Genomic DNA, 26239 nt, shown 5'->3' with positions numbered 1-26239 from the left:
TTCCATTCACTTTTTTTTTTTGCCATCCTTTACTTTTTATAATATTTTTCCTTATTAATGTTGACTATTAATATAGGTTGAAATTATCAATGCAAATTATATGAATACCAAATAACATGTTTCATATGTTTAAAATCAAAACATTATACAGAAAAATGAGTATTGATAATGCCCCGACGTGCATGTAACAAGGTTGAGAATCAACATAAAACTAATTATAATATGATGGTATACTGTAAGTGTGATAGATCGAGTTGTAATATTTTTAGTGTTACAATGGAGCGCTCAAGTATTCCAAGGATCGAATTCAAGAGAGATTGGGGACAAAGTGATTCCTAATTGACAGGCATGCAACAAATAAGTCTAACTAACTACTCATTAAGTTCTATATTACGACAATTCATTATTAGGGTTAATCAAGCTAAGTAATTACTTAACACTAATGAGGATCAAATTGTAAAGCAAACAAAATTACACAATTAACAATTAAATAAACACAAGTGGTTGGTTGACTTATGTTATTGATTAGTCTTTGGATTAGGGATTTAAAAGGGCTTAAACTTCTAACTGGATCAAATTTATCCCTCGACCACCATTTTATCAAATTAGATGATTTAGTCTAGTTTATCTCTCGACCTCACCAAACTAACTTGGGATAAATGAATTGATGCTCAATAGGATCTCCTCTCGGTCTAACCTATCTATATGTTCCCTTAGAGGCGCTAATTCTAAGTTTTGAAGTTTATTCAATTTAGTCTTTTACCAAAAACTAACCAAGCAACATTTCCATCGACCAACCACCATAAACTTAGTTACCTAACATCATTTCCATACAAACAACAGCCCAATAAACAATCAAATCATACATTAAAATAAGCACAAAAAGAGGGTTACAGAAATATTAGAGTTTTCTTGATAATTGCTTGAAGAATATGAATATGACAACAATGGTGGTTAAAAACAACACTAAAGTTCATATTTTTATCTAAGAAAATAAAATGGAGTTAAGCTATATTAATGACTAAGGATTAAACTGAAAATACAAAGAGAATTGAAGTATTAAAATGCAAATTAAACCAAGCTATAGTGAAAAATAACTAACATTAAAACCAAAAAAAAAAGCTTAAAACTAAATCCTAGAAAAGAAGAAGATAAATAGAAAGGTAAAAGATGAAAATAAAATAAAGTGAACAACCTCCTTAGTTCTCAGCTAAAAGTGGCTTTTAACATCTGATTATAAGCCAAAATTTTGGACAAAATTTCCTTTGGACGTTGTATTTTGATTAGTGTTGGTGTTGGAGAAAAACTACCTCTGCAGTCAATTTTCTCTTAGTCCACTAGTGATATCGCAACACCAAGGCTTCGGTTCGCGATACCTGGTGTGTCGCTGAAAGCACCAAAAATAACCTATCCTATGAAATAATGAAAAGAATAGTACAAGGGAAGTATAGTCAAATCCTCAGGGACTGGATAGCTATGACTTCTTGTTCCTCGAAATTTTGTGCACAATCGTGCCCAAGAAAAGCAGTGTACCTTGGAAAAATAAAAAAAACAGAATTAAAAATATGGACGAGTTGGAATTGTATAAATTGATATCGAAATTGAAATTGTAAAAAGAAATAGAATTAAAGAAAGGGATTATTCGATTTGTGAAATTCCAGCCTCCGGTTATCTCGATCCTCCTTGGGTTCAATCCTAGACTTTTAGGTGATCCTTCTCATGACAAGATAAGCCAGTTATAGTGGAAAAGGACGCCTACAACCACCAGCTCCACTTAGAATTTTGGATTTACAATTTAGAGGAACCTAACTCTAGCCAACCGTCACTTTTGTGGGATAGTCTTACATTAGATAATCATTTCTCAATGGCAAATGCCATGCCATTTTGTCTTTTGGGCTCGACAATATCTAACGCAGTAAGTTAACGAACCGACTGTGCAACATTCCCAAAACATACAAAGCAGCCGCCTTTTGCACAAGATGAAAAGACCACTTTTTGAAGGACATGGACAGAAGCGTCAGTCCCATAATGCAGAGAAACGATGAATACTCATTGAGAAGGCTAAGTGTAGGTTCTAAGCCTCATGAACCTTTTTTTGGGGAATCCCGATAACTTTTGGCTAGATGAGTTTAATGGCTCATGCTTTTCAGGAAAAAACAAATAAGTTTAATAAAGTGGAATTTTACTTAAAAATAAAAGGAACAAAAAGCTAGAGCTTTTTGGGAGAGGGAGTTTTTACAGAAAAGATGAGTCCATATTTCTGTCACTCAATCCCCTATTTATGATACATAAAAAACCTAGTTTGTTATTATTTAAACTCTAAAAGATAAATAAAAATAAAAGCTGAAATAAAATTTAAATAATAATCCTAATAATAATCCTAATAAAATTCAAATTTAAATAAAGTCTTATGTTTATAAATCTTTTCTTTGAATTTTTACCCCCTTCACATTTTGTATTTTTGGCACTACTTCTTTCCTATTTCGCATGCTAGCCCATTTTATCTTTAAATTCATGCTTTTTGCCCCTAAATTTCTTTTTACCTTCAATTTGGTCCCTACAAGATAAAGAACCATAAAAAGCCCAAATTATTAGGATCGTACTCAAACATATATGCAATTAACCCATAAATTAAAGTATTATAATATTTCCCCTACTTAGCCCATGTTTGCCCTCAAGTATGGTTCCTAGTCCACTGTGTAATTTAGATTTTACCATGAAAGAAGTATCACTCCAAAGTTTTATAAAAATTAGGCATAATGCATATGAAAGTAAAAAGAACATTTAGCTTACTTTAAGTAAAACCGAAAAAGTACTCCAATTTAGACACACAAAAGTTAAACTGACTTGGATTATTTCATGAAAATTAAGTAATTTGCTAAACTTACCAAGACACCTTATTTGTTTCCACCCTTACTCTCCAAATGTAATTCTTTATTTTTTTTTTTACTTTTTTTCCCTTTATTTTTCTTTTTTTTTTTCGTTTTTCTTTTCTTAATAATATATTGAACCTTTTGACATGAAGAGAGATGACAACCAAGCACCCCTCTCCAATTACTCAGCATAACATACTCCTAATTTATTATTTTTATATATGTTTTTTTTCTTAAGAATATATTGAACCTTTTGACACGAAGAGAGATGACAACCAAGAACCTTACCCCGGTTACTCAACCCAACACATTCTTAAAAATTTTCGTTTAATTTCAGTTAGTGGAGTTTTACCTAACACGTCACACAACCTTTTGACACGAAGTAGGATGACAACCCAAGCACCCTACCCCAGATACTCAATTAGACACGTTTTAAGTTATGCTCATAACCACAAGGCATCAAAATTTATTATTATCATGAAACAAAATTTTAATTTTGTAGGACTAGGGAAAAAAAAACAATCAAGTGCCAAAAATAAGTTTTGGCAGCTACCTAGCAGTCATGAAAATAAATTTAGCATATAATTGTATTAAGTGTCCTCTTTGCATTAAACTTAATTGATTTTACTATAAGCAAAATAAATTTAACTTCATTAATCATAATTGTCGTAACCATTTTGAAGTTTGAAAAAACGGGAAACGACTTAGATTTTGAAAATGAAAACGAATAGAGGAGTCGCCACCAATCCTTTTTGATGAGGTGTGATCGGGCCACCTCAAATTAATCATTTTAATAAAATTTAAGATTTACTAAAACAATAATTTTTGGTCTACGAAAATCAGAAAATGAGTTCGGGAGTCGGTTACGCACGAGGAAGGATTAGCATCCTCGATATGCCCAAAAATTGGTACCTAGTTGATTAATTAGTGTCTTAGTGTCGAAAATTGAAAATTTGAAAGACCTTGAAATACAATCCCTTTTTGAATTAATGCTAAAAAATGACCGAATGCATCCAAATGGATGTTAAGGACTCCCTCATCTCGAAGTGATAAAATGTCACGCCCAGTAAGTTAGGACACGACATTTCGAACTTTTGAGAATGAGCTTGCCTTTATTTGAAATTCATATACTTTGACCTTCTTTTTTTTTTAAAAGGGTATTCGACTATTTAGAGTAAACGAGAGAAATCGAAACCCAGTAAGTTAGGGCATGTTTTCTCGAATTTCCAAATGCCGAATATTGCCTTTGTTAGCAAAAATCTTATCCCGAGGTAATAAAATGTCATACTCGGTAAGTTAGGGCACCACATCTCGTATCTCCGAAAATAAGCATTTTTTAAAACTCGTATTGTGATTTAAAAGAATATTCCGTTATTTAGGTTAAATGAGAAAAATTGGAACCCAGTAAGTTAGGGCACGATTGTCTCGAATTACCAAATACGAAATATTACTCTTATGAAAGAATTTTAATGCATTGAGTAAAAAATATGACGTGATTTATAGTAAAACATAAAAAGCGGATTATGGTATTAATACGTATAGTAACATAATAGGTGCGACGGTGTCAAAAATAATAACATGAGTGATTATAAAAAGGTGAAATAATAGCAAGGCTAGTAACACGCAAATATAAACAAATATATAAGGAAAATAAAATGAACGAATACAGAAGTAAATTAACGAATAAACAAAAATGAATAAAACATGGAATAACAAAAATCGCAGCAATAACGAAAATGATAATAACCATAATAATATAAATAATAATAATATAAAACGATAATAACATATGGTATTAAACGTGATAGTAATAATGTAAATATGAAATAGTAGGGAACATATACATGTAAAACATATAATACTAGATTAAAAGTATATACAATATTTATTGCAAACAATAATAATAAAATAAAATAAAATAACGAATAATAACGATATATAAATGTATACATATATGTATTAAAACATATACGTAATAAAAAATGTATACGTAGTATATAAAAAGTATATACATAATAAAAATACAATATTGAAAGATATATATACATAATATATAAAAAATGTACACATAATATAATATTAAACTATTTACATAATATATACATGTTAAAAATAATAATAGTGTTAAAAAGACTATTAATGATATTACATAGGTATATACATATATATTAAAATGAATACATGACAATCTTAAAAGTATGTACATAATATATATACATAATATATTAAAAGTATATATACATAATATATAAATATATATATAATATTAAAAATATACAATATAATGTTAATATATATACGTAATAAGGAGTACAATGTATATATATATTAAAAGAATACATATGTGACATACAAATACATTAACAAAATATTAAAACTATTAATACTATATAACATATGTATTTATAAGTATTAAGTCAAAATACTAATAATGAAATGCTAATAAATAAAGAAAACATAAAATAATAATAGTAATAAAATATAATAGTATGAATAATATTAAATTTAAAATAAAGTAATGAGAAAAAGTAAAAGAGGGACGAAAATCGAAACAAAAACGAATTTTGGGGCGAATTTCAAAAGAAATAAAAAGAAAACGACCGAATTGCAACATGCGCGCAACTTAGAGGCACTGAAAGTGCAATATTACCCCCTTCCTGAAACGCAGCGCGTGGCCGAGGACCAATTGAAGAGCAGGACAAATTCCAGGGCCGAATTAGAAGTAAAAATAACTTGATTGTAGTCACATGAAAAAGCGGAAGGGCTAAATGCGCAAATAGCCCTTCCGCTTAAAAAACATGCGAATCCTCTCCCCAGGCATGTCGGGTCACTGGTTCCCTCCCCAAAACGACGTCGTTTTGCGTCTGGGGAAGGTACCCCAAAACGCTGCCGTTTCGGTGGCTTATAAAGGCAAAAAAAAAATCTGAAAATTTTATTTTATTAGAGTTTAAGAAAAGAGAGAGAGAGAGAGAGTTATTCTCTGTGGAGAAGGCCCGAAACTAGCCAGGGGGTCTGGCCATCGCCCTGCCTTGGCTCAGCCATACAGGCCACCTTGCACGGTGGCCGGAAATCGTCCTTAGGTAATTTTTTTCTTTTTTTTATATTTTTTATTTTATTTAATATATATATGTGTATTGCTTTAATAGAAGGGGTATTATACGTGCAAACAAATTCGAAAAGAAAAATAAAAATGAAAAGAAAAGTGGATAAACCTTCGATTCGGTCTTCGATCTATTTTGCTACGGTTTTTGAGTTAGTGTTTTGAAGCCTTTTTTCGATTGCTATCAATCCCCTTTTTTATATATTGTTCCTTTTTTAAAAAAAAATCCCTTTGCTTTACATTCTGTTTGGCTAAATATAGCCGAATACATGCCATTTTTTTTGCTTCTGTCTTTTCTCGTTAATGCTTGCAGGTACTAGTGGGCAGTGGAGTGGGTGGCTGACCGGCACGGGGTGATGGGACAGGGGTCAGAGGCGGCAGCAGCTAGTTTAGGGTTTTGTTTTTTTTATTTTTTAGTTTTGGGTATTGGGCTGATTGGGCTAGGGTTAGGTATTGGGCTAGGGTTTCATTTGTAATTAGGTTTGGGTATTTAGCTTAATTTGGGCCCGCAAATTGTGCTTGTACAGCTGCCCCTCTTTGTTCGTTGTCATGTAACGAGAATAAAGCAAAGACTTTCAAGAAAGACCAATTTGCCCGGTTACCTAGTCTTGACTTCTTTGGTGCTCTTATTCTTCAGGTAGCTTCATTCCAGTCTACTGCGGCTCGTCACTTTACTCCGCTCCACTGCAACTTCAGAGAAATAAGATTTGCTATCTTCAGTCTTTTCCACTGCAGTTTTAGGGAAATAAGATTTGCTATCTTCAGTCTGTTCCACTGCAGCTTCAGGGAAACAAAATTTGCTATCTTCAGTCTACTCCACTGCAACTTTAGGGAGATGAGACATGTGACTTCAATCTACTCTGCTGAAACCTCAAAGAGATCTGCTGTGGCTTCTAACCTCTCTAGTGCTATTTCAAGGAGAAGAGATTTGAAATTTCCAGCCTGTGACCCTATTGCTTAGGGGTTTAAGGCCCATCACTTCTGATCTATTTCCCTACTGCTTAGGGGGTTAAGATCTGTAGATTCAGCCTGTTACCCTACTGCTTAGGGGTTTAAGGCCTTCGTCTTCGATCTGCTCCACTACTGCTTAGGGAGATAAGATCTGTAAATTTAGCCTGTTACCCCACTGCTTAGGGGTTTTAGACCCTTCATCTTCGATCTGTTTCCCTACTGATTAGGGGGTTAAGATCTGTACATCTTCAGCCTGTTACCCTACTACTTAGGGGGTTAGGGCCCATCAACTTTGATCTTTTTCCCTACTGCTTAGGGGGTTAAGATCTGTACATCTTCAGCCTGTTACCCTACTGTTTAGGGGGTTAGGGCCCATCATCTTCATCTGTTTCCCTACTGCTTAGAGGGTTAAGATCTGTAAATCCAGCCTGTTACCCTACTACTTAGGGGTTTAAGGCCCATCTTCTTTGATCTGTTTCCCTATTGCTTAGGGGGTTAAGATCTGTAAATTCACCAATCTAGGGACATGATCCTTAGAATCAGTTCCATGTATTTATGCTTGTGCCAAAGAATTAGGATGCTATGATCGAAATGAGTCGAATGTTCCTAACTAGGTATGCTATGAACGATCTATTAAATGCATGAGTGCAGCATGTTGTGAGTATGAATCCCTTTTTTAATGTCATTGCTCTTTGTTCATCAAGGTTCTTTCACTGAAACGGTACCTTGTCTTCTTGTTCAGCTTAGATTTTTTATTTGAAAATCCGAAGAGGTAGTCCCAATTTAAACTCTTTCTTTTCAATTGTTTCCTATCTTTAAGTTTGGTTAGTTCTAAATAATAAACCTGTTTCAGGTTCCTGTACTATTTAGAAACTTTCAGAGTAATATTCAGAACTTCTTTTGTGAGAGTATCATTAGTACATTAATCATCATTCCAATGCAGAATGTTTGAAAAGGATCATAACAATGACAGAACTGAAATTTATTAGAAACAAAATTTGAAGGGAATAGATTAATTACAGACAACAAACATTGCTGGAATAGAAAGTAAATAGGTGCTCCAGATATCGTAGCGTGAGCTTCTCCGTACGAACTTCTTGAGGATCCTCTTAAAGCTCAATATGTGTTTAGGGGGTCTAGAGTACTCTTGTAGATGGCCCAAGATGTAACATCTCTCTTCCTTGTTAATTTAGGTATCGTAAGACCACCGCATACCCCACCTTTGATCAAAATTTGAATCGCCCTCCATGGGTTTTCAATTCAAAATCCCTTTGGTCTCAAGGTGCCCTTTGCGAGTTTTCACCTTGGCCTCTTTTTTTTTTAGGCGAAGTATTTCTTAACCGAATCTGAATTCACGGGATTGGGTAAAGTCTTACCATCCATTTCGGCCAATATCAATGCTCCTCCAGAAAAGGCCTTCTTTACCACATAAGGTCCTTCCCAATTAGGCATCCATTTTCCTCTGAAATCCTTTTGTATGGGCAGGATCTTTTTCAATACTAGGTATCCCTCGTGGAATTCTCTAGGACGAACCTTTTTGTTGTAAGCTCGCATCATTTCCTTTTGGTACATCTGACCATGACGGATAGCCCTTAGCCTCTTTTCTTCAATCAAATTCAACTGATCGTATCGTGACTGGATCCGTTTTACTTCATCCAACTTTACTTCTGACAAAACTCTGAGGGAAGGAATTTCGACCTCGATAGGAAAAACCGCCTCTATTCCATAGACCAATGAGAAAGGCGTTGCCCCGGTGGAAGTTCTGATAGACATTCGATAAGCATAAAGGGTGAATGGTAGCTTTTCATGCCAGTCTTTATAAGTCTCAGTCATTTTCCCCACAATCCTCTTAATGTTTTTATTAGCTGCCTCAACTGCACCGTTCATCTTCGAGCGGAATGGTGACGAGTTTTGGCGTCTGATCTTGAACTGACTGCAGACATCTGCTATCGTGCTATTGTTTAAATTCAATGCGTTGTCAGATATGATCCTTTTCGGTATTCCATATCGACAAATGATTTCCTTTTTTAGGAACTTGCTAACTGCCGATTTTGTAACATTGGCATATGAAGCGGCTTCCACCCACTTGGTGAAATAATCAATGACCACAAAGATGAATCGATGCTCATTTGAAGCTTTTGGTGAAATTGGCCCAATCACATCCATGCCCCACATCAAGAAAGGGCATGGTGAAGTCATGACATGCAAAGGTGAAGGAGGTACATTAATATTGTCTCCATGGATTTAGCACTTATGACATCTTTTTGCGTAGTTAATACAGTTTCCTTCCATGGTGGACCAATAGTAACCAAACCTCATAATTTGCCTGGCCATTGTAAAGCCATTAGCGTATGTTCCACAGATACCCTCATGGACTTCTGTTAAGATTTTCTTAGCCTCCATAGCGTCTACACATCTTAACAGTACTTAATACTTTCTTCTTTTGTATAGGATCTCCTCGTCCAAGACGTATTCATTGGCCAATCTTCTCAACGTTCTTTTGTCATTCTCAGTAGCTTGGTCGGGGTACTCACGATTCTTCACATATCGTAGGATATCGTGGTACCAAGGGTGGTCATCATTTTCTTCTTCTTCTTCGAGGTTGTAACAATGAGCCAGAGCTTCATAAATGCTCATTTGGATTGGTTTCACATCTTCTTAATTATTTACCTTGATCATAGAAGCTAAAGTTGTTAGGGCGTCAGCCATCTAATTTTCTTCTCGCGGGAGGTAGCAGAAGAAAATATCATCAAACTCTTTAATTAACTCAAGGATCAGCCTTCGATAATTGATCAATTTGGGGTCTCTCGTCTCCCATTCACCTTTGAGTTGATAAATCACTAGGGCAGAATCTCCATATACCTCTAACACCTTGATTTTACGCTCTATGGCTGCGTGAATTCCAATGATGCATGCTTCATATTCTGCCATATTGTTCGTGCAGTCAAAATCCAATTTACTAGTGAAGGGATAATGATCTCCATTCGGGGATACCAGGACAGCCCCAATTCTGTTGCTCACAGCATTTAATGCTTCGTCAAAGTTTAGCTTCCAAGGATGACCTTCTTGAGGGTCTTCTTCAGTGGTTGCTATGTACATTAGATCTTTATTTGGGAAGTCAAAGTTCAGAGGCTCGTAGTCCTCTAGGGCTCTGCTGGCTAAGAAATCTGCTATTGCACTCCCTTTTACGGCCTTCTAGTTCACATAGACTATATCGAATTTAGAGAGTAGAATTTGCCATCGGGCCATTCTCCCGTTCAAAGCAGTCGACTCCATCAAGTACTTCAGAGGGTCCATTTTAGAGATTAGCCAAGTTGTGTGATACAACATGTATTGTCTCAGTCTTCGGGTTGTCCAGATTAGGGCACAACACAACTTTTCAGTTGGCGAGTATCTGGTTTCACACTCAGTGAACTTCTTACTGAGGTAATATATCGCTCTTTCTTTCCTTCCGGACTCATTGTGCTGGCCAAGCATACATCCCATAGAATTTTCAAACACCACTAAATGCAGTATCAATGGCTTGTCTAGACTAGGAGGTGTCAACACTGGGGCGTTGGACAAATATTGCTTAACCTTGTCGAAAGTCTTCTGGCATTCCTCGTCCCAAACACCAGGGTTGTGTTTCTTAAGGAGACGGAATATGGGGTCACATTTCTCGGTTAGTTGTGAAATAAATCGAGCGATTTAATTTAATCTTTCTAGGAATCCCCGAACTTCCTTTTGAGTACGTGGTGGAGGTAACTCTTGTATGGCTTTGACTTTATCTGGGTCAATATCAATCCCTTTTTCACTGACCACGAATCCTAGCAGTTTTTCTGACCTGGCCCCGAAGGTACATTTTGCTGGATTGAGTTTCAGCTAGAATTTCCTCAACCTCAAAAATAATTCCCTCAAGACTTACACATGCTCTTCTTCAGTCTGAGATTTGGCGATCACATCGTCGATATAGACTTCAATTTCTTTATACATCATATCATGGAATAGGGTTACCATGGCTCTCTGATATGTTGTTCCCGTATTTTTCAATCCGAACGGCATCACCTTATAGCAAAAGGTTCCCCACATGGTCACAAATGTGATTTTATTCATGTCTTCAGGATGCATCTTGATCTGATTGTACCCTGAGAAACCATCCATGAAGGAGAAGAGTGAGTAACCTGCCGTGTTATCCACTAAGGTGTCAATATGAGGCAACGGGAAATTATCCTTCGGGTTGGCTTTGTTTAAGTCTCTGTAGTCTACACACATCCGTACTTTTCCATCTTTTTTAGGGATGGGGATGATGTTGGCTACCCGTTCCGAGTACTTAACTACTTGTAAGAAACCAGCATCAAATTACTTCTTGATCTCCTCTTTTATTTTCAACAAAACATCCGACCTCATCCTTCGGAGCTTCTGTTGAACTGGCTTGCATTCTTCTTTAATGGGGAGCCTGTGTACCACAATGTCAATACTTAGCCCAGGCATGTCTTGATACGACCATGCAAAGACATCCTTGAACTGTTGGAGTAACTCAATAAGGTCCCGCTTTGTCTCTGTAGTAATGCAAACTCCGATCTTTACTTCTTTCTTTTCTAGTTAATCTCCCAAGTTCACGACTTCTACCGTCTCTTTGTGGGGTAGAATTTGTTTCTCCTCGTGTTCTACCATCCTTAACAAATCAAGGGATAAGTTACAGTCTCCGTCATCCCCAAAGTCCTGAGATCCCTCTAGACACTTATCTCGCTCAAAAAGAGACTCTGAGTTAGTAGCAACGTCACTCACATCGTTGATATCTAGAGACCTGTTGTAGGTGCGAAGGAAGATACAAAGAAAAAGAGAATCTAAGAACAATGATATGTATGGTATGATCATGAATGAAAGAATAAAAGAATATTTGCACGGAATAAGTCAAAAGGATACATTTCATTGAAATAACAATTTTGAACATAAGCCTATTTCACAAAAGGACACTTATTACTCCTAGGCCTAGAGCAATAAGTGTGTTTTGGACATTACTCTGAGTTAGTTCTAAAGTCTACAGGAATCTCTTCCGCAGTCCAATTATTCAGAACACTTCCCGGCTCATAAGGGTGAATGCCCGACAAATTCTCTACTTCAGTTCCTTCTTCGTATGTGGCGTTGATGTCCAAACTTTCCATCATTCCTTCCACGATTTCTTTTCCCGACATCTTCCGCTCGGAGTGAATGACCCCTCCGAACACAAAAGTCTTTGATATATGGGGGAAGATCATTGGTTCCCATTCGATTTCTCCCCCGCTCAATCGCGCTCTCCTTCTTTCTTTCTTCTTCTCAAGTTCCTTCTTTCTTTGTTTCATGTCTGGCTTAAATCCTAACCCAAAACGGTCTTGTTTGTCCTTCATCATTGGTACATTAATCCTTCCTTGGAGGTATCTCCCGAGTCTTCTTTCGGGTAGGGCCTCTTTCCCAACAGTTAGCCATAGTCCTATTCTTGTAATCTCAGATAACCTGGGCATTGGAATCCTATTTTCCTCGGTAATGAACGTTGCGTTCACAAACTCTAAAGATCGAAAAAAAGAGCACTCGATTGCTTCATCATTTGCCTCTAGATAAGGGGTGTCACTGGTTATTACAGCGACAATGTCCTCTTCAGCATTGATCGTTACTAACAGACCTTCGGTTACCAATTTCAACTTTTGGTACAGCGATGAAGTGACTGCCCCTACCGAGTGTATCCATGGCCTCCCCAATAGGTAATTATATGAAGGCTTAATGTCCATGACCAGGAAATTTACCTCGTACGTGTTTGGCCTGTTTAAGAGTGGTATTTCAATTCTCCCCATTACCTTCCTTTCCATGCCATCAAATGCTCTCACTACATTCTGGCATGTCTTCATATGGGAACTATCCACTGGCAGCCTACTCAGCGTAGATAGGGGTAGGACATTTAGTGCCGACCCATTGTCAATCAATACCCTCGGTAATGTGTACCCTTTACAGCAATTCATGATGTGCAAAGCTTTAGTCGACCCTCGGCCTCCTGGCGGTACTTCATCGTCATTGAAGAATATGAATTTGTCAGCACTTATATTGTTGACTAAGCGGTCCAATTTGTTTACAGAGATATCGTTAGCAACATAAGTTTCATTCAGCACCTTCATTAATGCACTGCGATGGGTTTCTAAGCTTAAGAGTAAGGCTAGTACCGATATACGAGTTGGCTGTTTGTGCAACTGTTCTACGACACTATATTCGCTGTGCTTTAGAAATTTTAAAAATTTATTTGCTTCTTTTTCAATTACTGATTCATTAACAGTTGGTTCAGGTCCCGCCAGCTTCTCTTTCTTTTGCTCAATTGCCAATGATTTTCCTTTAACCTGCTCAACTTTTGTATTTAAGGTATAACGCCTTCCGCTACGCGTATAAAAACCCTCGTCTTGACCTTCCTCTGATGCATTAATTGGGATCTCCTTTCCCGGGATTGTCACATTGCAGCTATAGTTCCATGGTACCCTTTTGCTATCTTTATAAGGGAAAGTAACGGGCTTCTGGATTACGACCTTTGGCGCAACTTGTGCCCCTGCTTCATTCATTCTCGGACGTGATATGATAACCACTGGGTGGTTGACTTTGTAAACATCCTTCATCGACCCCTCTTCGGAGGCACACACATCTATTTCTTTCGGGCTCCCGACATATTCGAAGAATTCCAGCTCCTTATTATCCATCAATCCTTGTACTAAAGCCCTGAATTAGTTGCATTTCTGAATCTCGTGATCCTCTTGATCATGGAACTCGCAATAATTCTTTGCTTCTCGAGGTCTGACCCTTGAATTTTGTGCTATCAACCCTCTTTCCACCCTTTTCTTCCATACTTCTTTCAACGGGGTATTCACTTCTACAATATTCATCTTAATTTCTTTCCTTGAACTCTCGGTTATTGCATTTATCCCCTTATCCCCATGGTTAGGTAATGAATTCTCTGCACTAGATGTATCATCGAATTTCACGATACCCATGTTGATGAGTCTTTCAACCAATTTCTTGAAAGTGGTACAGTTTTCTATCGAGTGTCCTGTGGCTCCTGCATGGTATTCGCATTGGGCATTTGCGTCATACCATTTGGGGTATAGAGATTGCATTGGTTTTAGATAGAAGGGGGACACGACATGTACATCAAAGAAACTTTGGTATAACTCCTTGTACGTCATTAGAATGGGCGTAAATTAAAGTTTCTCCCTATTTTGTTTTGTGTTGGGCTCTTGTCTGGGTGGGCCCTGCTGTCCAGTAGTTGTCGACCTTGGTTGGCTTACGGTGATCGATTTCGAATATGAACTCACATTATTCACTTCGTGCTCTTTCTTTCTCGGCGCTGACCTCTTGGCATTTTCTCCAGCCTCTATTTTCCCACATCTTATCACATTATCTATCATTTCTCCAGACATTACTATGTCTGAAAAACTCTTGGTTGCGCTACCCAACATGTGGTTAATAAAAGGTGCCTTCAGGGTGTTGATGAAGAGCATAATGGTTTCCTTTTCCAACAGAGGGGGTTGGACCTGTGTGGCCACATTTCTCCATCGCTGGGCGTACTGCCTAAAGCTTTCATTATGCTTTTTCTTCACATTCTGTAAAGTGATTCTATCAGGGGCTATGTCTGCCACATGACCGTACTGCTTCATGAAAGCTTGTGCTAGATCTTTCCATGAACTGATTTGGGCGCGACTCAGTTGGTTGTACCATCTAGAAGCGGCCCCAACCAGACTTTCTTGGAAGCAGTGAATTAATAGTTGGTCATTATTAACATGGCCTGCCATTCGTCTGCAGAACATAGTGATGTGAGCTTCAGGACAACTAGTCTTGTTGTACTTCTCAAATTCCAGAGTCTTGAACTTAGGAGGGAGTACCAGGTTCGGAACCAAACTTAATTCCTTAGCATCGATTCCACCACGATAGTAGGTGCTTTCCATTTCTTTAAAATTTTCTTCTAACCATCTACATCTTTCTTCAAGCTCTCTTGAGAGTTCTACCCTTGTCTTTTCTGTTTCTGTTACTTCATCGAGATTGAGGACCACAGGGTTGGTCAGGTTATCCCCTGGATTGGATCTCGAGCCAGCCTAATAATTCATCGGTGCTGAAACACCGGCTTGAAATGGTTGGGGCCTAATTGTGACCGATAGCCTTCTTGGGTACATATTAGGTTGTGTCTGAACGTCCGTTGGGGAAAAACTCGGAAGGTAGGTAGGATCTTCATTATCATCTTCCGCATTGATCAAGGGGCTTTTCCCTTTTTCTAATCCGCCAGCCAATAGACGCGTTAGTTGGTCCATCATGCTTTTCTGGGACTCCAGCATCTGGTCCTTCATATCTTGCTGGATTTTGGCAAGCTGTTCTTGCATACGTGTTTGTAATTGATCTTGCATCTCTTTTGGCATTTGTTCCAATCTCTCTAACCTTTGGTCCATTGCTCTTGTTTTTCCTGTTGTACCGTAACGATATTCCAGGGTAACTGTCATGATTTTTAGGGTTTTTTGTGAGTTTTAGTGCGTATGATGCAATGCTGATGCATGAATGCAATGAATGCGATGAATGCAAAAAAACGTTGATTCCAATTCGATTTCATTAGAGTAACTTTTCTAGAAAACAAGTTTCTTTACATAAAATAGATTACATATAAGGGTTGGCCCTGATACTTAAGGCCTTGACCCGTCTAAGAAGCTAAGCTAGCTCTCGGCCTCGGTCCAATTTCGACTCGTATTTTAAACTCAGCACATCAGCTTGTACTGCTAATGTTTGCAAGTGATCAGCCACTTCTCGCACTTGAGTCAAAGCTTCGCCCATGACGTAGTCCCTGCTCCTGACTTGGTCTTGAGATTGATGAAGTTGTTCCTTCCACCGCTCGTTATTTACCTCGAGGCGTTCAATCTGAAGTTCACGATTTTGCAGTGCCGTTTTAAGTTCTTCTGTATTCTCTTTTAATTCTTCGATTCTGCTCTGACTAGCTTTCAACTCGATTACAAAGTTACGCGAACGATACTAATACAAGGACCTCTCTAACTCTGACATCCGAATCTTTAATCTCTCATTCTCGTTTTGGCTTTCTACCAAACTTCTTTTCAGAGCACCTTCTCGAGCTTGAGCATCGCGAAATTTTTCTTCCCATTGGTTGGCTTTGCTTCTCTCTTCTTTTACTTTTTATCGCCACTGTTCAAATGTTTTTCCTAACCCTGCGGTTCTCATTGACCTACGCAACTTCTTATAGTCCGTTTTCAAACTGTCCAAGTCCTCTTCAGCCTTGTTTTTTCCTTTTCTAAGTCTTTCAGCTTCTAGTTTTTGGACATCGACATTTAGCCCCAGCTGCATTTTTTCTTTCTCCAATTGCTCGATCCTTTTCTCTAGCTCCAGACTCTTTCTCTCGAAATCTTACTTGATGATTTCTAGCTCAGATGGGATTACTTTCAAGTGTTCTTCTATCGACCGAGGATTCCCTTGATCTGACGTGGGGATATTGTCGTTAATCCTCTGACTCCACCATCGATCGTACTCAGGGGTAATCATGGGATTGGCAGCAAACTTTTTCAGTCTACGAGTCTGGTTCCAGGCATTTGATATCTCGCGAACATTCTTTTTGTAATTAGTCCCTGTGAACACGAACTCGCACTGGGCTAACCCGTATATTGGTGGTGTAAACTGTCTGGATTTGTACTGTTTTAATGCAAGTAGAGGAGCATACCCGACGGCTCCCCATACTCCTAACAAGGGAACCTAGTCAAAATCTCTGCATCGGTATAATATTTCATCAGGAACTATCCACGGGGCTCTCCATTCAACATCTTCCTCTTACAAATTTTAGAGAACCGTCATCCAATTCTCTTCTGTAATATCATCTCGCCTCGGTGTAGCTACTAACTCTTTCAGTGGAGAGTAATTTTCAGAGAAGATACGATACGAGACCTTTTCCACTTTCCAAAAATGGCTGTGGAACCAAGATAGCAAGAGCTGTGCACATCCAATAAATCTCTCTTCACCCGTTCTTCTACAAGCATTCAATTATCTGAAAGTTTCAACCAAGATTGCAGGTACAGGTGTGGTCCCTTTACCAAGCCTGTCAAAAAGATCAGAGACCGCCTCGTCTACATGCCCCAAGGCTTTGGGGAAGATGACCAGTCCATAAATGCTCAGGGCAAAGACATCTACCCTTTTTTTCATGTCGGGGTGCGCTAAGGTTAGATCCCTCAAGTTCTTCCAAGGAATGCATTTACAATCTCCTTTTTGTTTGATCTGGGTTGTAACCCACTGTTCGCTCATCCATGTGATGTTCATCAGCTTTTTTGAAAATGCTGGGACGTTAGCAGGTCTGGAATAAATTCTGTCAACCTGAATCTTCGGGCAATGGAGCAAGGTTGTGTATTCTTCTATAGTAGGTACCAAATCTACTTTCTCGAAAGTGAAGCAACTGCAAGCAGAATTCCAATATGGGGCAAGGGCTCGAAACAGGTGTTCATCTACCTTGACATCGAGCAGATAAGATAAATCACCGTAATAACAATAGAATAGCTGTTTGACCTCGTCATCCCACTAACCCCAAATTTCTTTCATCTCTTGGATATTATTCTGAGTTACGCTGATCCGAGTAAAATCCCACAACTCTGACACGTACCCCTCGGTAAGACTGTCACCTTTCTCTTGTTGTGTTGTCTCAGCCCATATCCGGACAGCCGCGTTGTCCTCTACTTTATCAAAAAACCCCTTTTCCATGATAAGCTATCTACTTAGGAACCAAATGTGAATCAACACCTTTTGTGATGAAAATGCCATGCAAATACAATTAAAGTAAAACAAAGCAATTCAGTATTTCATACACAGTTTAAAGCAAACAAAGAATAATAAATATAGCACTTGCTCAGCTAACCACTAGGGTTTCGAAGTGGCTCTACCTAGGGTGGGCTCTTAAGGCTCGTTACATGGGGTTCGGTTCTGGAGTAAAGGTACCTAAACCAGCAGATTCCTCGATCCTCATCCATTATAAGCTCATACAGACCGAGTTCAGTTCAGGGGAATACATTTCCCTATGGCTGTACGGAGATGAAAATCTCACGAAGACATAGGTACGGATGTATCCCGAAAGCGATCCACTATCCTGCACGGTGGTGAAAACCTCACGAAAGTGTAGTTTCTCACTCCCACTTAAAAGGGTGTGACCACAGCGGCCATGCAATGCAATATGCAAAAAGATTCAAACCAACGCAGCAGGTATTATATCATAAACCACAAAAATAGCTGATGAAATACAATGAAAGGATCGTATTTCAAAACCAAATTTTTAATTTTCAATAAAAAGAAAAAAGTTAATCAACTTGTGGCTTGACTCTCTTATTTGGTCCCCAGCGGAGTCGCCAAGTTGTCATAACCATTTTAAAGTTTGAAAAACGGGAAACGACTTAGATTTTGAAAATGAAAATGAATAGAGGAGTCGCCACCAATCCTTTTTGATGAGGTGTGATCGGGCCACCTCAAATTAATCATTTTAATAAAAGTTAAGATTTACTAAAACAATAATTTTTGGTCTACGAAAATCAGAAAATGAGTTCGGGAGTCGGTTACGCACGAGGAAGGATTAGCATCCTCGATACGCCCAAAAATTGGTACCTAGTTGATTAATTAGTGTCTTAGTGTCGAAAATTGAAAATTTGAAAGACCTTGAAATACAATCCCTTTTTGAATTAATACTAAAAAATGACCGAATGCGTCCAAATAGATGTTAAGGACTCCCTCATCTCGAAGTGATAAAATGTCACACCCAGTAAGTTAGGACACGACATTTCGAATTTTTTAGAATGAGCTTGCCTTTATTTGAAATTCATATACTTTGACCTTCTTTTTTTTAAAAGGGTATTCGACTATTTAGAGTAAACGAGAGAAATCAAAACCCAGTAAGTTAGGGCACGTTTTCTCGAATTTCCAAATGCCGAATATTGCCTTTGTTAGCAAAAAATCTTATCCCGAGGTAACAAAATGTCATACCCGGTAAGTTGGGGCACCACATCTCGTATCTCTGAGAATAAGCATTTTTTAAAACTCGTATTGTGATTTAAAGGAATATTCCGTTATTTAGGTTAAATGAGAAAAATCGAAACCCAGTAAGTTAGGGCACGATTGTCTCGAATTACCAAATACGGAATATTACTTTTATGAAAGAATTTTAATGCATTGAGTAAAAAATATGACGTGATTTATAGTAAAACATAAAAGCGGATTATGGTATTAATACGTATAGTAACATAATAGGTGTGACGGTGTCAAAAATAATAACATGAGCGATTATAAAAAGGTGAAATAATAGCAAGGCTAGTAACACGTAAATATAAACGAATATATAAGGAAAATAAAATGAACGAATACAGAAGTAAATTAACGAATAAACAAAAATGAATAAAACGTGGAACAACAAAAATGGCAGCAATAACGAAAATGATAATAACCATAATAATATAAATAATAATAATATAAAACGATAATAACGTATGGTATTAAACGTGATAGTAATAATATAAATATGAAATAGTAGGGAACATATACAAGTAAAACATATAATACTAGATTAAAAGTATATACAATATTTATTGCAAACAATAATAATAAAATAAAAAAAATAACGAATAATAACGATATATAAATGTATGCATATATGTATTAAAACATATACGTAATAAAAATGTATCGTAGTATATAAAAAGTATATACATAATAAAAATACAATATTGAAAGATATATATACGTAATTTATAAAAAATGTATACATAATATAATATTAAACTATTTACATAATATATACATGTTAAAAATAATAATAGTGTTAAAAAGACTATTAATAATATTACATAGGTATATACATATATATTAAAAATGAATACATGACAATATTAAAAGTATGTACATAATATATATACATAATATATTAAAAGTATATACACATAATATATAAATATATATATAATATTAAAAAATATACAATATAATGTTAATATATATACGTAATACTGAGTACAATGTATATATATATTAAAAGAATACATATGTGACATACAAATACATTAACAAAATATTAAAACTATTAATACTATATAACATATGTATTTATAAGTATTAAGTAAAAATACTAATAATGAAATGCTAATAAATAAAGAAAACATAAAATAATAACAGTAATAAAATATAATAGTATGAATAATATTAAATTTAAAATAAAGTAATGAGAAAAGTAAAAGAGGGATGAAAATCGAAACAAAAACGAATTTTGGGGCGAATTTCAAAAGAAATAAAAAGAAAACGACCGAATTGCAATATGCGCGCAACTTAGAGGCACTGAAAGTGCAATATTACCCCCTCCTGAAACGCAGCGCGTGGTCGAGGACCAAATTGAAGAGCGGGACAAATTCCAGGGCCGAATTAGAAGTAAAAATAACTTGATTGTAGTCACATGAAAAAGCGGAAGGGCTAAATGCGCAAATAGCCCTTCCGCTTAAAAAACACGCGGATCCTCTCCCCAAGCAGGTCGGGTCACGGGTTCCCTCCCCAAAACGACGTCGTTTTGCATCTGGGGAGGGTACCCCAAAACGCTGTCGTTTCGGTGGCTTATAAAGGCAAAAAAAAATCTGAAAATTTCATTTTATTAGAGTTTAAGAAAAAAGAGAGAGAGAGAGAGTTATTCTCTCTTGAGAAGGCCCGAAACTAGCCAGGGGGTCCGGCCATCGCCCCACCGTGCCAGCCACCATGCACGGTGGCCGAAAATCGTCCTTAGGTAATTTTTTTCTTTTTTTATATATTTTTTATTATACTTAATATATATATGTGTATTGTTTTAATAGAAGGGGTATTATACGTGCAAACAAATTCGAAAAGAAAAATAAAAATGAAAAGAAAAGTGGATAAACCTTTGATTCGGTCTTCGATCTATTTTGCTGCGGTTTTTGAGTTAGTGTTTTGAAGCCTTTTTTTCGATTGCTATCAATCCCTTTTTTTTTTATATATTGTTCCTTTTTTTAAAAAAAAATCCCTTTGCTTTACATTCTGTTTGGCTATATATAGCCGAATACATGCCATTTTTCTTGCTTCTCTCTTTTCTCGCTAATGCTTGCAGGTACCAGTAGGCGGTGGAGTGGGCGATGGAGTGGGTAGCTGACCGGCATGGGGTGATGGGACAAGGGTCAGAGGCGGCAGCAGCTAGTTTAGGGTTTTGTTTTTTCTTATTTTTTGGTTTTGGGTATTGGGCTGATTGGGCTAGGGTTAGGTATTGGGCTAGGGTTTCATTTGTAATTGGGTTTGGGTATTTGGCTTAATTTGGGCCCGCAAATTGGGCTTGTACAATAATTATTTTAGTAGAGATGAAATCAATATAGCAAAATTATAACTAACTCAGTAGACAAGAATCACGCTCGCCGGTCAAATAGTGGTCAATTCCTGGTTAAAATCTTGGGCGTGAAAAGAGGCAGAATATTCTAAAAAAAATAAATGTGGACAAAAACGAGCATAAGGTAGTAGCTATAAGAACACAATAGAAAAAACTAAAACAACAGAAATAATGATGAACACCTCCCCCTACTTAAAACACATTGTCTTTGATGTGAAAGAAAAATGAAGAAGAAAAAAAAATAGGTGAAAGTAAAAGGGTTTAGAAAATCTCCCCATGTAGTCACTGGCGTTCACACTAGCTGCAAGGAAGGGAAGGTTTGGCGTTACATGGAAGAGAAGAAGGAGGGGAAGGTTGCGGCACGGCTCCTATTCCTAGCCATGATGGTTCGAAAATCATCGGTGGGGGTGAGGGAGAGGACTAACAACGGCTTGAGGGAGTTTTAGGTAAATATGGGTGAAAAAATAGGGTTTGAAAGTGTAAGAGGAAGGGTGTTTGGCTGTAGGGTGGGTGTTTGGGGGTAGATTTGACTGAGTTTAAAGCATGGATGTGCTATTCCTACCCGGATTAGGTAGAATATGGGGTTTTCCTAAAACATACCCATTCATTCAAGATGTCGTTCCAATTTTAATTTTCTTCTCATAGATTTTCCTATATATAAGAAGAGAGCATAAAATTTATTAACATGCAAGAAAGTAAAAAAATATAAAATAAAAAATAGTATATATATAAATAAAAAAATAAAAAAATAAAATTGGGTTGCCTCCTAACAAGCGCTTGTTTAACGTCGTTAGCGCCCCAACTAGTATTGGGGCTGTTCCAATTGAATTCTTTTAATCGTATGTGCTTGGACGTTCTCCTTTTTTACTACATCCAACATATTTGGGTTCAATCGTCTTTGCACCTCTTGCTTTGGTTTCGTATTTTCCTCCAAGAAAATTTTATGTGTGTATGTGAAGGAGTTAATCCCTTTTAAGTCAGAAATGGTCTCATCATTCTCCAAAAATATGCACTATATATTAACCATTATATTCTCATGCCAAAAGGAGAAAAGAAAAGAATCAATGAATTGCATTAACACCTTCCATATATATAGTAGTGCCGATGGTAAAAGTATCAAAACCTGTAATTAAGAATGGATTGCATTTCGATATTTTTATTAAAAATAAATAAATAAGTCCTTAAACATTTTAAAACGTGCAAATTAATACCTCTGTTAGATTTTATTTGTTAAATGATGACGTGAAATATTAATTTATATAGTTAATTATTAATTTAATCTCGAACTATAATTAAAATATAATTTTAATTTTTAAAAATTTCTTAACAAAAATGGTTTAAGGTTTTAATGGCGGTTCAATAATGGTGATAGTCGAGGGCTTGAATGATGGTGATGACTTTGGTGAATGGAGTTTGGTTGAGGTGTCTGTCGGTTATAGTTCATTTGTGGTTGGTTTGAAGGTAGTCAGAGCACCCGAACCCAAATTTTAAGTTATGGTCGGATCCGCATGCCACATAAAAAACGTTAAAAAATTTTCCATTCTAAGTCCGAAAATCGTACTTGATGTTCAAAAGATTAATTCATTAAGGGTTAAAGTGAATGGAAGTCGTGCACCGGTAGGAAATCGGAAAAGAGGTGGTGAGTCCATCTGACCGCTTAAGTACCAAGCTCCTTCGGATCCAATCCTAGACATGCATACCGCCATTGCCACACCTTAACGTCATGGATATTTCTAGAAAACCGTTTGATTAAGTCATTTTAGGAAAAGTGATTAATTTTGGAAAATACTTTCATTGCGGAAGCTTTGCTTGTTGTCGTGTTATTTTGAAATCGGTTCCTATTTTTGAAAACGCTACCTAAAGCTATCCAATTTCAACGATTAAATTTAAATGTTACCTATCTTAATAAAACATATAAAACCATCAAAAATAATTAAGCGGCCTTATTACATTTAAAAGCCCAAAACCTCAAACGTAAATATAATGATGTCCAGTTCACGTAAAAAATCAAACTTTCGAGCGGGTGGCCACTCAATTCCCTCACACCCAAGCCCACTATGGTTGGGGATTTTGCGTGGGTGAAAATAAAAGGGTGAGTTTGGGAAACTCAGTGTAAGGAAAACCCATTCAAAGCCCAAGTCACTCAAGCCCATTGGGCCTAAGCCCATTCAGTAATAATGGTACTGGCTAGAGCCCTTTTCAGATTATAATAAACGGGCCTTAGCCCATTATTCAGATAACAAGATGGCCCATAGGCCCATTTCAAAATACATGCAACATCGGTAAACATATGCAAGCCCATTTGGGAGACTACTCAACCCACCAACCACTACACTCCACCGTACCAGCCATACACTCCATGTGGGATAGCTCAACCCACCCAAATTTAACACTCCACCATTAAAAGATTGCTTTCATTATCAAAGAATTGAGGCAAAGCCTCCAAGATGTGGACAAGCCACTTTCAACTTCCTCCGTCAATATCCCGGTCCATGCATCGATAATAACAACATGGCATGCAGTAAATAACAACAGTCAAACATGCATTTAGGTCAATTTAACCCTAGGGGTATTTCGATAATTTATCTCCTAGGGGTAAAACTGTAAATTTTTCACTTTTAAAGGTATTTCAGTAATTTATCTATTTTAGGTTTTTTTCATGCATATTCCTACTTTTCACGTACTAACAGAATCACGTACCAAGGGTTCTTACCGAATTGGGCCCGTTGGCCCATCATTCCAATTTTGGCCCATTAAGCCCAAAAATATCGAGGGCACAGAAATCATGCACTTTGCAGTCCAAATATTGCAGCTTACGAAAAACATTAATCGATTTACCTCACGAGCATTCGCACAATCGCAAATCTACAAAATACCAGTTTTCGACATTTTGGCTTTTCGACTTTTGCCGATCTAGACTAAGAAAGAGGGTGTTAGTTACACACCTGTTTGCGACGATGTGCTGACGAGATCCACACACGAACCGCCTACAATTGGATTACTAACACGTTAATCTAACTATTCAAATACAAACTACGTATTAATCCCTTACAATATTCAGCCAACCACACCTACAGATCATAGTAAGCTTATAAGAAATCAATAAGCAACTCATTAACAAATTTTTGTCAATGTTTACCACATAATCATAATTTCACTGCAAGCTATCTTCCTGAGCAATAGTCACTAAATCATTTATAATTGGAGCTATGAAACTCCAAATCAAGTGCCATTAATTTTCCCTGAAAATAGACTCATATATCTTCTATCCATAAAATTTTTAGAATTTTTGGTATGGCCAATCAATACCATATTTTTCTCAAAGTTTCCCATGTTTCACTATTTGACTAATCTGACCACTCTTCATTACGAATCAAATTTCTCATTGTACAGAATTCAAAATATATTCTTGTTTATTTCATTAGAAACTAGACTCAATAAGCTTTAATTACATAATTTATTCAGCTTCTAATTCTTCTCCCACAATTTATGGTGATTTTCCAAAGTCACGTTACTGCTGCTGTCCCAAGCAGATTTATTACCAAATCACTCTTTCACACATACCTTGCATGCATGTTATTTAAACATGTATATCACCAATCAATCATCACATATCTATGATTTTACTTAAGTATAATCTCCATTTCATCATTTTAAAGCACAACATGTTAGCTGATTTTTCCCTTTAACATCTAAGGCACATGCATGCTCATTTGTTTGGCTCAACTTCACCTATCTTCCATTTTTCATCAAAAGAACATGAAACAACAACCATTTCCTTCATTTTAATTCTTGACTAAATGCTCACAACACAATTAAAATCAAAATATACTTCAAGAGTTAAGTTAGAATCAAGAAGAACTCATGAACCTCAAAATAGAAGCAAGGTACCAAGAACTTACCTTAAATTTTCCTCCTCCTAATGACCGAATACTCAAGAGCTTTCTCCTCTCCTTTCTCTTCTCTAACTTTCAGCTATGATGAACAAAGATGGACAAAACTTTGTTCTTTTCACCCCTTTTTCTTTTAATAAAACTTCATATTTCATCCATTTAATTCTTTAATACAAAAGACATGAAATTCTTATCATGAAACATTTACCTAACCCATTATCATGAAACATTTACCTAACCCATTATCATGGAACATTTACCTAACCCATTATCATGGAACATTTACCTAACCTATTATCAAATTGTATCAATTTGTACCATAAATTATGGATATCAAGTGTACATTTTGTCTACAACAACATGATGGCTGGCCACTTCATGTAAAATGGGGGTTTGTCATGCAAATCCTCCTATTTTGCACTCCTATTTATTTGGTCACTTCAATTTAGCCTATAGCATTTTCAAACATTTTCACATAGGTTCTATTTCATAATTTCACCCCCTTTTTGTTATGGAACAAAAATTAACTAAAATTGTCGGGTTCTATCTTAAGTTTGGGCTTTCTAGAGGCCCACTGACATAATTAAACTTATGCCAACATTCACAAGATTCCCGAAAATTGGGGCGTTACAGTAGCCGAATAGCAATGGAAGCAAGGTCAAATGCAGATAATTCGTGGTTGAAGCTGGAACTCTATAGCAAAGGAGGCTTTATGGGTAATGATAGTAGCTGAAGGTGAAGGAAAAATGACGGTGGGGATGGGAATTGCTAACCTCCCTTGCCATGGCTTTCCCTTTTGTTTTTGTAGAAAGAAGAGTAGAAAAATATTAAAATTTAGTCATCCTTTTGCCGATTATAACTTCGTTCAAGAAATAAGGATAATGGTGGATTCATAAGTAATATTTGTTCAACAAATTTTAAATGTGTACATTTATTCATACATAAATAATTATATTAATCTAATATAAAATAATTATATTAAATCTAATATAAAATATTATATTAATCTAATATAAAATATTATATTAATCTAATATAAAAATAATTA

General features: G+C 36.5%; 1 long non-coding RNA gene across 1 annotated transcript in view; it reads right to left on the bottom strand.

Moving 5' to 3' along the window:
- Positions 1-25398, bottom strand: part of LOC128282601 (uncharacterized) — a 57074-nt gene extending 31676 nt beyond the window's left edge. The window contains exons 1-2 of the long non-coding RNA XR_008272926.1: positions 25201-25398; positions 24244-24285 (exon numbers count right to left, since the gene is read on the bottom strand). This is a non-coding gene — a long non-coding RNA (uncharacterized LOC128282601). The remainder of the gene's footprint in view (positions 1-24243; positions 24286-25200) is intronic.
- Positions 25399-26239: the final 841 nt, after the last annotated feature.

This window comes from Gossypium arboreum, chromosome 10 (genome assembly GCF_025698485.1).
Source record: "Gossypium arboreum isolate Shixiya-1 chromosome 10, ASM2569848v2, whole genome shotgun sequence".
Lineage (NCBI taxonomy): Eukaryota > Viridiplantae > Streptophyta > Magnoliopsida > Malvales > Malvaceae > Gossypium > Gossypium arboreum.
Note: the sequence above shows the minus strand (reverse complement) of the source record. Positions and strands in the feature narration are given on the sequence as shown.